Below are 14,231 nucleotides of genomic sequence, written 5' to 3' on the forward strand. Positions count from 1 at the left end.
ACTAAAAATCTTTAGTTTTCGAAACTAATCCTTTTTCTCAGTGTATTTACAGCAGACAGTCTGCTTGATTATAAACTAATCTTATACATAAATATGTATTGTATTTTAAAGTGAATTGTTTTCTTGTTAAAAAACAATTGGTATTTATTTTTCTACCGGCAGTAAAATATTTGAAAATATTTTTAAGTGTATATTTTACTTGTTATAGCGCATATTTTTAAATTTTGAGCGCATATTTTCGATTCTTTAGTGCACGAGATTCGGAGCCCTAATTGTAATATATTGGCGCTTACACATACATATCGCACACCGTCTTCAAAAGAGTCACAACTCAAAATTTGGCATTTTTGAAATTATACGCTAAAAATGTACACAGAGCTTTTATTTACCTTTCAGCAAAAGCTGGAGCAAATTTTTGTTATAATTTGTTAAAAAAAAACCTAAGGTAAAGTCGCCCTTGCCCATATGATTAGCATGTGCTACGAAAAATTTTTTCACATTTTCTGACGAACGCATTATTTTGAGTTGTGACTCTTTTGAAGACGGTGTGCGATATGTTAGTGTTTGACCGAGCTTTTCCTTCATTTGTGGCGTGCGCCTTGATGTTGTCACACACAGGGGTGGGACCTACAGTTTAATGTCCAATTCGAACGGCGATGGTATTTTTATGAGAAGTTGTTTTTCATGGCAGAAATACACTCGGTGGTTTGCTATTACCTGCCGAGGGGCGACTGCTATTAGAAACAAAACTTTTTCGTTAATTTTTATTTTTTGTTAATTTTTATTTTTTGATGTTCGGTTAACCGGGCTTGAACCCAGGCCCTACGGAATGGTACGTCGCACTGTTAACCACTACACCTCAATGGCCGCCAAAGCAAAAAGCACAAAATAATTAAAAACAGATACATTACTATTATAAGAGAAAAGGATAAAAGTCAATTAATTATATTAGTCAATATAATTATGTATTATTCAAAGACTTATATTATAAAAGTCCTTTGATAATAATTATCATTGAGATAAATATTTTTAAGTCTTCAAAGATTTTTATGCTGAGACTTATATTAAAAAAGTCGGTTCATAATAATAATGATAGCGAAAAAATTGTTTAAGGCTTAAAAGGGCTTGTTCAGGACAATTTCGGGATTAGTTGGAGACTAGCCCAGGTCTAGTTGGGGTCCAGTTCGGGGCTATTTGGGGAGTAGTTTGGGACTGGTTGGGGATTACTATGGGCCCAGTTTGGGACCTAATCTATATAATGTGAATGTCTATTTGTTTATTACCTTATAACTTTTGAACCACGACACGGAATCGCACGAAACTTTGCACACTTATTTGTTTTTACCCCGGGAAGGTTATAGGTGTGATTTTATTTGCAAATGTGTCGCCCATTTTGCAAGGGGGCGTGACACCTCCCATAGGCCTGCAAATGTTTAATCAGCTATATCTTCGAAACCATAAGTCAAAAGTATTTGAACTTTGATATGAAATCATATCTATGGTAGGTTCTTATGTTAAGTTATATATAAATGAGTTTGTAAAAAAGGGCGTGGCACATCCCATAGTCGTGGAATTTTGTTTCAGCTATAACTTCGGAACCATAAGTCCATGAATTTGAAATTTGATATGAACTCATATCTATAGTAGTTGCTTATCATAAGGTTTATATTAATGAGTTTGTAAAAGGGAGCGAGGCACATCTGATAGGCATGGAATTTTTAATCAGCCATAACTTGGGAATCATAAGTCACATGAACTTGAAATTTGGTATGCAAACATATATATTGTAGTTGATAAGGTTTATATAAATGAGTTTGTTTAAAGACGTGGGGTGAAACCCTCGGGTAAAAGCTAGCTAACCTTCCGTTGGTAAAGCTCTTTATTGAAGTCAAAGTTCGCCCGATATCTTAATTTACACAAACAAATGCCTTGCTTCTGTGGACAAAGAGTTGAACGCGCTCAAAGCAGTGTGCAGTGCGAGAAGTGTAAGGAGGTGTTTCACCTGCAGTGTGTTGTTGGCACTTTGGCTGCTGATTTGAATTATTTTAAAAATGCCGATGAAATTTATGTTTGTGGCGACTGTGCTGTCGCTCATCGTGAAGTTGATATGTCTTCGCATAATGCTGTCGCTGTACAACAACAACAACAACAGCATGCAAATGGTAAAGAGCAAGATTGCCTGTTATCATCTATTCTTGCGGAATTGAGAAGTTTGCGAACAGAGCAAGCAAGTGCAGTTGCGGGTATACACTCTCTGCAAGCTGACAAAAATAAGTTATTGGGCGAATTAGAACTAGCGCGCTCCGAGCTTCTTAATTTACATAAGCTATATGACGAAGTGGTTGCTGGCGCGCTTACCTCGCTCACATCAGAGGTCAAGGAACTACATCGCAGCGCTAGCATAAAAAAGGGAAAGATAGGCAGAGCTAAAAACACCAAGCAAACTGCCGGAAAACAGAATAACAACCAAAAACATCCTATTGATGAGCTTAGTAATAACAATGCTGAGAGTACAGAAGTGACAGCTGACAAAGATTTTGTTGATAAAAATGTTGTTAGCACTGGTAATAGTAATGATGTCTTGCCTGCAAATACAGCTGATGCTTACAGTGCTGTTGGTCTCTCTCGAACTGCTGTCGACGTCTCCGGAGAGAAATCTGCAACAAATTCAATAACACCTACACCATCATCACAACCGAACGTCGCTGCTACTGCCACGCTACCATCTTATGCTAACGTTACTACTGCTGCTGTGCCATCACCACTGTCACATGAAAATGTCGCTGACGCTGCTCATAGCGATTCTTCAAATGCAGTAGTTGTTGATAATGCACCCAGCAGGAATATTAATAATGCACCCAGTAGGAAACATTTTACTGGTGAACCTTTAGTAATTGGGAGTAATACTTCGAATGAACTGGAGGTTGCAAGTCGCACTAAATGGGTCCATTTATCTTCCTTCAACACCACGGTAACTGCCGACAATGTCATCGCCTATGTTGCCAAGCATGCATCTATCGACCCAAAATTTCTGTTTTGCTTCGCTCTTGTGAAATAAGACGTACATGTTGAGTCGCTAAGGCGCATTAGTTACAAACTTGGAGTGTCATCGACTTTTTATAATAAATTGCTTGATGACTCACTTTGGCCGGCGGGTGTCAAGGTGAGGCCATTTCTATATTTTCAATAACCAGGGGAGGTGGCGTTGGCAGTCAAGTGACGTCCTCCCGAGCTACTAATCAATGCCGATTCGAAAGTGAGAAATATTCAATATATTATCAAAATGTAAGTGGTATGCGAACTAAAGCTCTTCAGTTTTACCAATGTACTTCATTGCATGATTTTGATATTATTGCTTTAACGGAGACATGGTTGACTGAAAATATATTGTCTTCTGAGTATTTTGACAATTATTACCACGTTTATCGTAAGGATCGCTGCGCTATTCTACGGGCTTAAAGAAAGGAGGTGGTGTTTTATTAGCCATAAGGTCAGATCTGTGTAGCAGTATGATCAAAATGCCCCATGATGATGGGTTGTGTGAGCAGATATGTGTTTGTATTAAGGGTTTAACCCTAGAACACACACCCGGGTACAAATGTATCCAATTTCAACTCTGAAGTGTTGTAACTTTTGAACCGCTATACCTCTATACCGATCTAGGAAGATTATTTAGTTTTGAGTTCAAATTCAAAATTTGAACCAGATCGGACCATTGGTTCAGGAGCTACAGCCTTCCAAACACATTATATACGTAAACACACACCCGGGATACGTTTGTACCCCAATAGTAAAAATCCTCATAATAATAAAAAAAAAAACATTTTTTATATTATTTTTTTATTTGAAAAATTAAAAATATTCATTTCACACATTATATTATTGACTTTTATTATAAAAATTATAAAAATGCATCTTATGTCTAAGGAAAATCATGGCAAATAGAGCAATTTGTTGATGTGACCGAATGTTCAAGACACATTGGCTTCTTACATTTGTCGCACAGCTTTCTGGTTTTTCTACGGCGTTTTTCCTCTTGGGCGTAACATAAATAGCAAGATCCGGACACAGGTTTTGGCGTGCGCGCTGCGGCAGATGTTGATGCTGCTGTTGACACCATTGATTCTACCGGTCGGTTGAAATAGGCTTCAATAGCAATTTTAGTCGGAAAATTTCGCGTCACTTGACGATTTTTGGCTCTGGCTTCAATAATGGGCATACACAATGCTTCAGCCAAGCTGCGCAGGATCTGCTTACGCTTGTTGTTTGTTCTCCAAGGCAACATAGGGTTATTCAAATCGTAGACAATGTAGGCTGCAAGAGCTGTAATGTCCAACATGTTGAAGAACATCGCTAGTGGCCATCGTTTTGTTTGTCTTTGTGTTGGATATTCCGCAAACATTTGGTCCATTCGATCAACACCACCTTTGGTACGATTATAATATTCAATTATTTCAGGTTTCCCACTGTCAGCTATTTCAGCATCATTATGCATGGTCGAAAGCAAAATTACTGCTTTATTTTTTTTGGGAACATAAGAGCACATTGTCACATTATTTTTGAAGCCAAATGTCGTTGAACCAATTGTCCTGTTTTTGTTCTGCTTCATTTCTTGAGGAATACACGATTTGTTTTTGCGCAAAGTTCCAACGATCGTGAGTTTCCAGGTGAGAAGCAGTTCTGCAACTGGCAAGGTCGTAAACAAATTGTCCATTGTAATGTTTCGGCCACTTCCTTGGTATTTGGCAGACAAATCCTTCACCACTCGTTCGCCTTGGTTCGTTTCCCTACCAGTTTCTGCATGGCCAGTATATATTTGTCCATGCAGTGGATATGCATTTGTGGCATCGCAAATCCACCAAACCTTGATACCATATTTAGCAGGTTTTGACGGTATGTACTGCGTAAACCGTGTGCGTCCACGGTAAGGAAATAATTGTTCATCAATCGTCAAGCATGAGCTGGGCTTGTAATGTGCAGCAAGATTATTGTTCATCATCGTCCACAACTCACTGAGCGGTGCTGCTTTATCAGTTAGTAAGCGTGTTGCACGAGTGTTTTTATCGTCAAATCTTAGGAACCGCAATATCGAACAGAAACGGTTGACTCCCATTGTGGCGCGATATAAAGGATAGTTTTTGACGCTCCATAAATCTCGAACATGTTCTCCATTGCTATGGTTCGCACCAGTCATAATAAGTATGCCAAAAAATGCATACAGCTCTGTTATTGACACAGGCGTCCATGACTTAGGAGTTGTGTTTGGATGCGCATTGTGGTAAGCATTATAAGTTTCTTTTGCTAACTTATTTGTGTGGCGCATAATTATATCAGCCATTTCAACGTTCATGAAACATTTGAATGTTTGCTCTATTGACAACATTTCAGTGCATCTAGCTGGTCCAGAACGTTCTCTTATAATATTTTGTCTGAGTACCTGACGACTTACATTTGGTTCTTTCATCCACTCAGTACCATCACGTGCAACAAATTTTTCGGCACTAGCAGGTAATTCATTATTTTCTTCTACTTCTTCTTCTTCTTCATCATCCTCATAGTCCGCATAATCAGGTAATACTTCTGCGGCACTTTGCGAAACTTCAGCATCGTCATCAGCAATTTCAATGTCATTGATTTGAATTTCTTCTTCATCTTCTGAGTCAAAGTCATAGGGAGCGTCGTCGTCACAAATTTCATCAAATAAAGATTGTATATATGATTCTCGCTGTTCCTCAGTTAGCCTGCATAATAAAAAAAATTAGTATATGTTTACATTGTTGCTTATTTTACATTTTTTACCTTCTATATGCTGCACTTGATAAATATTCGTTTCTTCTTGAAGTCATTTCGTATCCAGTTATTTATAGTTTCAGTTATATTTATTTTCACTTATATTTTCACTTCTTACACTTTTGAGCACCAAAACAATAATGAAAATATCAACAGGCAGCATTTATAACAACACCTCGTGTGAAAACAACCCTTGCAGCTGCATATAAAATACAAAAACCAGTTATACCAGTGTATTTGCTACCTACGTACCCATACCTTGCGCGACCTTTTTGCACATATCTTTTTAACCAGGTAGAATATTTCAATGAAATAAAAACCAAAATGTGTATTCGTTGTTACTCTACAAGTATATTATTATAAATTATATTATTTTGTTTTGCATTTATCAGGACAACAACAAAAACAAAAATCCACTGTTGCATGTCCTGACTTTATTTGCCCATATCGCTGGAACCAGTTGGAATATTCGAATGAAACAAAAGACAAAATACTTGTTATATATTAAAATATACATTTCAAAAAAAAAATCATAGAAATCGGTTGAATAAGCATTAAAAAAACCGCAAAATAAGGTCCCGGGTACAAACGTATCCCGGGTGTGTGTTTACGTGGTATTTTCTGGGTGTGTGTTCTAGGGTTAAATAAAAAATCTTTATATTTAGTTGTTTCCTATATTCCTCCTAATAGTAATGAAGAAGTATATAGAAAGCATCTAGAGAACGTGGCTTTTATTAACGAAATCGCCAAGGATAACGAGGAATTTATTTACCTTGGCGACTTAAATTTGTGCAACATTAAATGGCTTAATAATAATAACAATATAATGCCTACAAACCTTATAACTGATGTAGATTTGTTAGTGACAAGTACAGTACTATCTAATGGATTCAAGCAATGTAACGCTGTACTCAATGACGCTGGTCGAACTCTTGATCTTGTGTTTCTATCTTACGATTTGAAAGCTTATTGCAACGAATACCATTCTCCTTTTTCTGTCAATACCCTTCACCATAAAGCACTCGGTATCGAATTTGAATTTTATCGCTTCGATTCTTTCAGCAATATGACTTTAAAAAAGCTAATTACTCGGCTATAAACAATTTTATCAAGTCAATTGATTGGGACTTTCTGAATCCTCCCAATTGTCCGTTAGTCGGCTACGAAAAGTTTCATTCCTTACTCACATCAGCCATCTCAGAACTTGTTCCCCTAAAAAGGGCGTATAGTAGTAATAAGCCCCCTTGGTTTAATAAACGCCTATGCAACCTTAAGAATAGAAAAAATAAAGCCTTCAATTGTTTTAAGAAAAGTCAAAGTGTGGGTGACTATCAAAATTTTGAGCGCCTTCGAAAGGAATTTGATTGCCTTCATAATTTTCTCTTCAAGCAGTATATGTTTAATGTTGAATCAGGTCTCAGATGCAATCCTCGGTATTTCTGGCAGTACATTAACTCAAAACGATAAACTAATGGTTTTCCAACTACCCTTACTTATAACGGAGTTGTTTCTGAGAACCCACAGAACTCATGCGACTTGTTTGCTGAATTTTTTCAAGGTGTATATGAAAAGTATGACAACCAAAGTCTTCCTACGGATTTTTTACCATCTCTGCCTGAAATATCTGCGTTTGTAGTTGAGGAATCTGACGTAACTCTTGCGATATCTGAACTAAAGTATGATGGTAAATCTGACACTGATGGTTTTTGCTCGGTATTCTTCAAACTATGTGCGGACTCCCTTGTGGGTCCCATCACTCGGATTTTTAATAGCTGCCTCTCTAGTGGTGTTTTTATTGATGCATGGAAGGTCTGTTCCATCACTCCAATTTACAAATCAGGCGACCGTAATGATATACGTAACTATAGGCCTATAGTGAAACAGAGTACATTGGCCAAGCTGTTCGATAGCATCATTCATTCTAAACTTTACCTTCACGTATGTAACATTATAAGCAATTGTCAGCATGGGTTCATGCCTGGTAGATCCACATGTTCAAACTTACTCTTAGTCACCAATGATATCGTGAAGGCATTTACTTGCCAATCACAATTAGATGTGATATATACCGATTTCTCCAAAGCCTTTGATAAGGTTGACCACGTTGTCCTACTGCATAAACTAAAACTCTATGGTATTACTGGAGAGCTTCTGAAATTCTTTGCTAGTTTTCTTAGCGGGAGGAAGTTATTTGTGAAAATGGGTTCAGTCTCCTCAAATACCAGTGTCAATGCTTGGTCAGGTATTCCGCAAGGTACCCATTGTGGTCCGCTATTATTTTTGCTTTTCATCAATGATTTACCCTCCCACTTTAAATTCACGAAATGCCTGATGTTTGCCGATGATGTTAAGCTTTTGCTGCAAGTTGACAGTCTTTCTGATTGCAGGAAGTTGCAAGCGGATTTAAGTATTTTTGAAACTTGGTGTACATCAAATAACTTGTACTTGAATACCAAGAAATGTGCTATTGTATCGTATACCAGAAAATTAGAGGCGTTTCTTTTTGATTACTCTTTGTGCAACAATGTGCTTAATCGTTACTCCGATATGAAGGATCTAGGGGTGATCTTTGATACAAAGCTTACATTTAGCAAGCACATTGACTTCATTGTCTCTAAGTCGTTTGCGCTATTTGGCTTCATTCGTAGAAATACTCGTGATTTTAAGGACCCTAACACGCCTAAATCATTATTTGTTGCCCTTGTTCGTAGTCGACTGGAGTATTGCTCTTTGATATGGAACCCCTACTACGATGTATACTCTGGTAAAATTGAAAGGGTTCAGAAAGTCTTTACAAAATATGCCTTATACAACATGAGCTGGGATGATGGCCCTCCATCATACACTAGTAGACGTAAGCTTTTGGGTTTGCAATCTTTGCATGACCGCAAACTTTATAATTCATTTATATTTGTATACAATGTGGTCAATAACAAAATTGACTGTGATCTTATCAATTCCTTATTTAATGTATATTTACCCCAAAGACACTTAAGATGTAATCGTTTATTCGTTGAGCCAATTATCAGAAATAACTATTCGCTGAATGAGCCTATCACTAGATGCGTTCGTCTTTGCAATAAATATGCCGATGTTATCGATTTTAATGTTAACTTTTATTCTTTTAAACTTACCTTGTTTTCCTTATTTAATTAAATATTAATTGTTAATTGTTGTTGTACTATATTTATGTCGTCTTTTGACACTAATTTTAAGTCGATAAATTGTCTAGTCTGTAAGATTCATGTAATCAGTAGACCGAATAAATAATAATAATAATAATAATAATATAATATAGATCCAATCTAGGCCACAACTGGTCCCAAACTACGCCCCAACTATTTCCAAACTGTTTTAGAACTGATCCCCAACTAGTCCCGAATTGGCCCCTAACTAGCCCCGAACCAATCCCGAAATGGTCCGGAACAAGCCCCGTCATTTAAGACTTAAACAATCTTTTCGCACTCATAATTATTATGAAACAACTTTTATAATAAAAGTCTCAAAATAAAAATCTTTGAAGAATTAAAAATATTTATCTCAATGGTAATTATTGTGACAAGATTTTTATAATATAAGTCTCAAAATAAAAGTCTTTGAAGACTAAAAATATTTATCTCGCTGACAATTATTATGAAAAGATATATATGTCTTAAAATAATAGTTATCGATGACTTAAAAAGTTTTTCTCACACATAATTATTATCAAAGAACTTTTATAATTCTTACGAAAATTTGGATGACTTTTTTTAACCTCCACCGTGAAATAATTATTATTCTGGGTCTCTGCTTTTATTAGTCTATAAAAGATACAGGACTTTCACACATACGTAAATATATTACTAATGTAAAACTGTAGGTATGTCAAAAAACAATGAGCTTTCTCCGGAACTACTTTCCACCGGTAGTGGTTTTGGAGGGCTTTGTTTTCTCCTGAAAAGTATTTATTATTAAAATATATTTCATAAATAGCTTAATACATTTACCTTAGGGTAATTTTAGCGAGGACGATACCACAGGTTGACATGGATCGTTTTTTTTCGATTTAGTTATAACTATTTTTTATATTTTTTGTTGTTATAAACGCAAGCGTAGTGCGACTTTCTCTAATATAGTAATTTCTCATCAAGTGTTTTGAAGGCAATTTTTGTGTACTTAAGTTGATACTACAAATAGTAATTATCCTAAGAGAAAGTACACCTCATGGACTATAAAACAGTGCTGAGTTACTGTGTACTAAAAATACACTCAGTAAAAGCATTTCCTTAAAGCAAAAAAAAACGTATCCTTATTTTAGAGTTATTGTTTTTTCCTTAATATTACGGAAAATTTACTGAATTGGAGAAGTTTTTCCTTAATTCAGGTTCATGCTAAAAAGAGGGCGCCATTAATTTGAGGGAGTAAATTTACTCAATATAAGTAATAATTTCCTTAAATTATTTTGAATTTTGTCAGTGCTGTTAAGACAAAGTTAATTGCTTTCCTGGCAAATGTGGGCTGTGGCGTCGCATGAAGACTACTGCTTCTGGTTCTGAGTAGGGTAAGTCAATTATTTCAATTTAAATACAAATTACAAAGCGAAAAATTAATTTCATATAAGGAAAAATCTAAATACTCAAATACTAAAAAAAACAAATTAGATTTTTTTTAAATACAATTTAAAAAATTACAATTAAAATAAAATAAAAATAAAATAAAAAATTTCCTGCTCTAAGGCTCGAATCTTTAATCTCTCGACTATCACTCCAGAGCTTTGCTCTGTCGGCCATTGCCACTGCTACAGACTCGTCTCACCCGTCACAAATATGATAATGCCATTAAAGCATAAAATGGGCCTTACCATTCTATTAGCTACATACGAGAAAAGCGCTTTGAACGAAATATTTATAATTTGTCTAAAATTCGGAAACTCAGAGAGGCGGTGTCATCGTTGTCCCACCTGCCACTTTTGGAAAATGTAAATTTTCTCTGTAAACTATATAATTAAGTTTTATACTTTATTAGTTTTGTAGTCATCTGATATCTGACTTCAAGTGTTAAGATTTTGAGACTAATAGTTAAAGAGAAATGACTTAACGTTTGAGCAATAATGAGTTAAAATATCCCACCCGTCACGTTGGAATGCCCCGTTTTCATAAATTGGTCCATTTTGTGTACTCCCGTCTAAAGCTATTGGCGCATATTCATAGTCAGAAGTATTTTATCAAATTAAGGGAAAACAGACGAAATATGTAAAAATTAAGTTGGTAGAGGGTGATTTTGATAATATTGAATAATCTCCAATTAAAATTTACAAAGATCGATTCATTTTAATCGGAAGATGAAATTAAATGCGTATTACAATTCGAATAAAGCTACATCACAATTTTATAATTGGAATAATTTAGATAAATTTTCAAATAATAAGTCAGTTTCACGCTAGTTCTTTTGAAGTAAATTTGTGCATAACATTTAGATATCTACTATTTGTATGTCTCACAGCATGCTTTCGATAAACATCGACTTCATATCACTGCGGTTGTTCTGGCTATTTCGCACAATTAACAAGAAAATGATTCCTTATTCTTTTGCATAATCATGCAATGAAAATAAAAATTACATAAACGGATGATCAAACTTGACATTATTTAATAAAAATGTTATTTTTCCAAAATATAGTAAAGAAAAATCGATACATTTTCACACTCGTTTTGCTATATCGTAAACTAAGTCGAAACTACTTAGTAGAAGTCTGAAATGGGACTATGAATAGAGGTAAATTTTAAGTTGGTACTTAAATTTAAGTTGCAACTTTGTTAGTTTCGACTTAGTTGCTGGACTAGGAATACGCGCCATTGATTTCGCAGCTGAATTACACCAATTCACTGATCACCTAGCAAATTTAGCACGTAATGAAAATAAACAGGAATCAATTAGAAAATGGAATGCAAAATTAGAGCCAATGTCGTATTCACAATTGTCTAATTCACGATATTACACAAAATCAACAGAAAATTAAGGATGGCAAAATTGTCTACATTGTAAAATGAGCAAAATTGTAAAATGTGGTAAATTTTAAACTTACCGTGGTAGATATGGTAGACACGCAATTTAGCAAAAAAGTGTAGATCTACCACAAAACTGGTACAGTCCGCACACTGGTTACAATATCAATTGTACTGTTTTATTACAAGCTTTGATTAGGTTTCACCAGTGTGTAATGAAATCGTGCAACCAATTTTAAACCAACTTCCCGATAAGCTAGAGACTTGAAACTTTAAACTTAGCTTGTCTTAAAAAAAATAGTTATTAAATTACTTGTTATACATTCATGTTTACATTATTAAAAAATCAGTTAAATGTACATATATCTATGAGTACATATGAAGCCTGTTTCAGTATTTGAAGGAATTTACAAGATTTAACAGGAAGCTGTTCCCGTACGACACCTTACATATGGTTTAAATGCTGTAAGGCCTGCAAATCATGAAGTACCTGTAAGAGGATGATGTACCACAATGTACATTGCACATGCTATGTTCATTTAAAATCTCTTTTTTTCTAGCTTTTAAGGCCCGGTTATGCAAGACTTAGACTTGACTTGACTTACATAGAAACTTAAAAACGAATACTCTGCGTGTTATCTATTACTTTATCTCTTTGTTTTGATTCAGGGTTCGGAAATTCTCATTTATGATTATTCGTTTCCATTCATTTATGAGATTTATCATGATCGATAATATTGCTATCTATTTTTGCATTCTTTTATCGCGAGTGAAAAATGCAAACAAATTTATCATCTCTCACATTCGGAATGCGATCGACAAAAACTTTCCGCTGCTTTTCATTCGCGATCGAAAAAAGCAAAGAAATTTCCTCTCACTCGAATATGAGAAGTCCGATCATTGCCGATGTCGGCCCCTCATAAATGGAGAAAAACGATGCAAGTAATCCATTCGCGATCACTCACAACAGCTTATCGCGATAAACTTACCGCGAAAAATTTTCATTACGTTGTATGGGAGATATTTTTCTCGTTTGTTATGGTTATGCTTTTTGTTAGGTCGGTCCCAATAAACATTTAGGTTTGAGATCAACTTGAGGTTAAGTTGAGAACTAAGGTATTTCTCAAATCTCCAACGTTGTTTCTCAACAGTACCTCAAGTGGAGGATCATAGCGTTCTCAACAAAAAGGGCATTTTTTTTAATGAAAAAAGGATTGTTTCTCAAGTTGAGAAAATGCAAGTTCTCAACTTGAACTCAAATGTAATTCTCCAATTGGTCTCAAACATATCATTGAAATACTGAAATTGAAATAGTAAAATACCTTATACCTTTTTGATTGAAACGACATATAGATGAATTTAAATATTAATTTTTCATTTTATTACTCCTTTTGTATTATGTAGTTAATCAATATCGTATTACAATAATTCACTTCACAGTATACAGTCCGACAGTAATTTTGCCACTTGATTCACTTCGCGTTTTATTTTCTTTCAAGAATATTTGAGGATACTTTGAAGATTATTTACTTTTCGTTGGTAGTTTTCCCCTCTATATAGCTTTAGTTTTTCACTTGATAATTAAAAATTCGTATCTCTATCACTTCTTACGTATCTGCGCGTCGGTTAGAGATGAGTTGAAAAATGATGTTGGATATCAACTTGAGAACTATGAATTTCTCCAAGGTTGGAGAAATATTTGTTTGGTGTTTATTGGGGTGTTATGCAGACAAACTTTTGTTTGCCAAATTAAATGGCGGCTGCTTAGTTTGCTCGGAGGTGATTATGTCGAGTTTGGCACAGGGTTGCACGTTCATTATGGTTTTCATGGATATTGCCAACACGAAATTAAAATTTCAGATGTACATAACGCGCACAATTAATATATTTTTATGATATCGTATAGGCAATTAACTGTGCCCTAATCTTTGAAGCTCCTACAGCATAAATTCAGTTCTCTGGCTTTCGGTATCACGGCAATTTTTGTGTATAACAACAGTTATCTAAAATGTTTTTATATGACAACACCGAATTTGCTGCAGTTTGACCAAACAAAATTAGTTTGCTGTGAGAGTCGCCAAACTCGCTCTCTCCGAGTTTGCTGCAACAACAATTGCACGCAGTTTGCCAAACAAAATTTCTGCATAACACCGGCCTTATGCATACATAGTGCAAAACCGCGTATCAACAAAATGCAAAACCGCGTATGTGAAGTTGTAGAAATTATTTTCTAGAGGGTAAAAACACTCCTTTTTCAAAATGGTTCTCTTTTTTATAAAGCAATCGCATTTCTGGCTAGTATATTTCAGGACGAATGGATAAGGATTGAGCCAAGAGCTTGTGTGAGGAAATCCAATTTTTGGCAGCCAATGTCAGTTACGCGGTTTTGCAGAATGACGATACGCGGTTTTGTACTTTAAACGACGATATTGTTACGATTATCCTTGAACCCTCGTC

General features: G+C 35.3%; 1 protein-coding gene across 10 annotated transcripts in view; it reads left to right on the top strand.

Moving 5' to 3' along the window:
- LOC118745772 (potassium voltage-gated channel protein Shal) overlaps positions 1–14,231 on the top strand; it is a 247,371-nt gene that overhangs the window by 47,288 nt on the left and 185,852 nt on the right. For 2 of the 10 annotated variants that reach the window (XM_036479427.1, XM_036479434.1), the window contains exon 2: positions 10,154–10,330. The exons of the other annotated variants lie outside the window; for them this stretch is intronic. The gene's annotated coding sequence lies outside the window, so the exon portion shown is untranslated. The remainder of the gene's footprint in view (positions 1–10,153; positions 10,331–14,231) is intronic. 10 annotated transcript variants of the gene reach the window in all.

Source organism: Rhagoletis pomonella, unplaced genomic scaffold (genome assembly GCF_013731165.1).
Source record: "Rhagoletis pomonella isolate Grant_MI unplaced genomic scaffold, Rhpom_1.0 Rhpom_scaffold_00009, whole genome shotgun sequence".
Lineage (NCBI taxonomy): Eukaryota > Metazoa > Arthropoda > Insecta > Diptera > Tephritidae > Rhagoletis > Rhagoletis pomonella.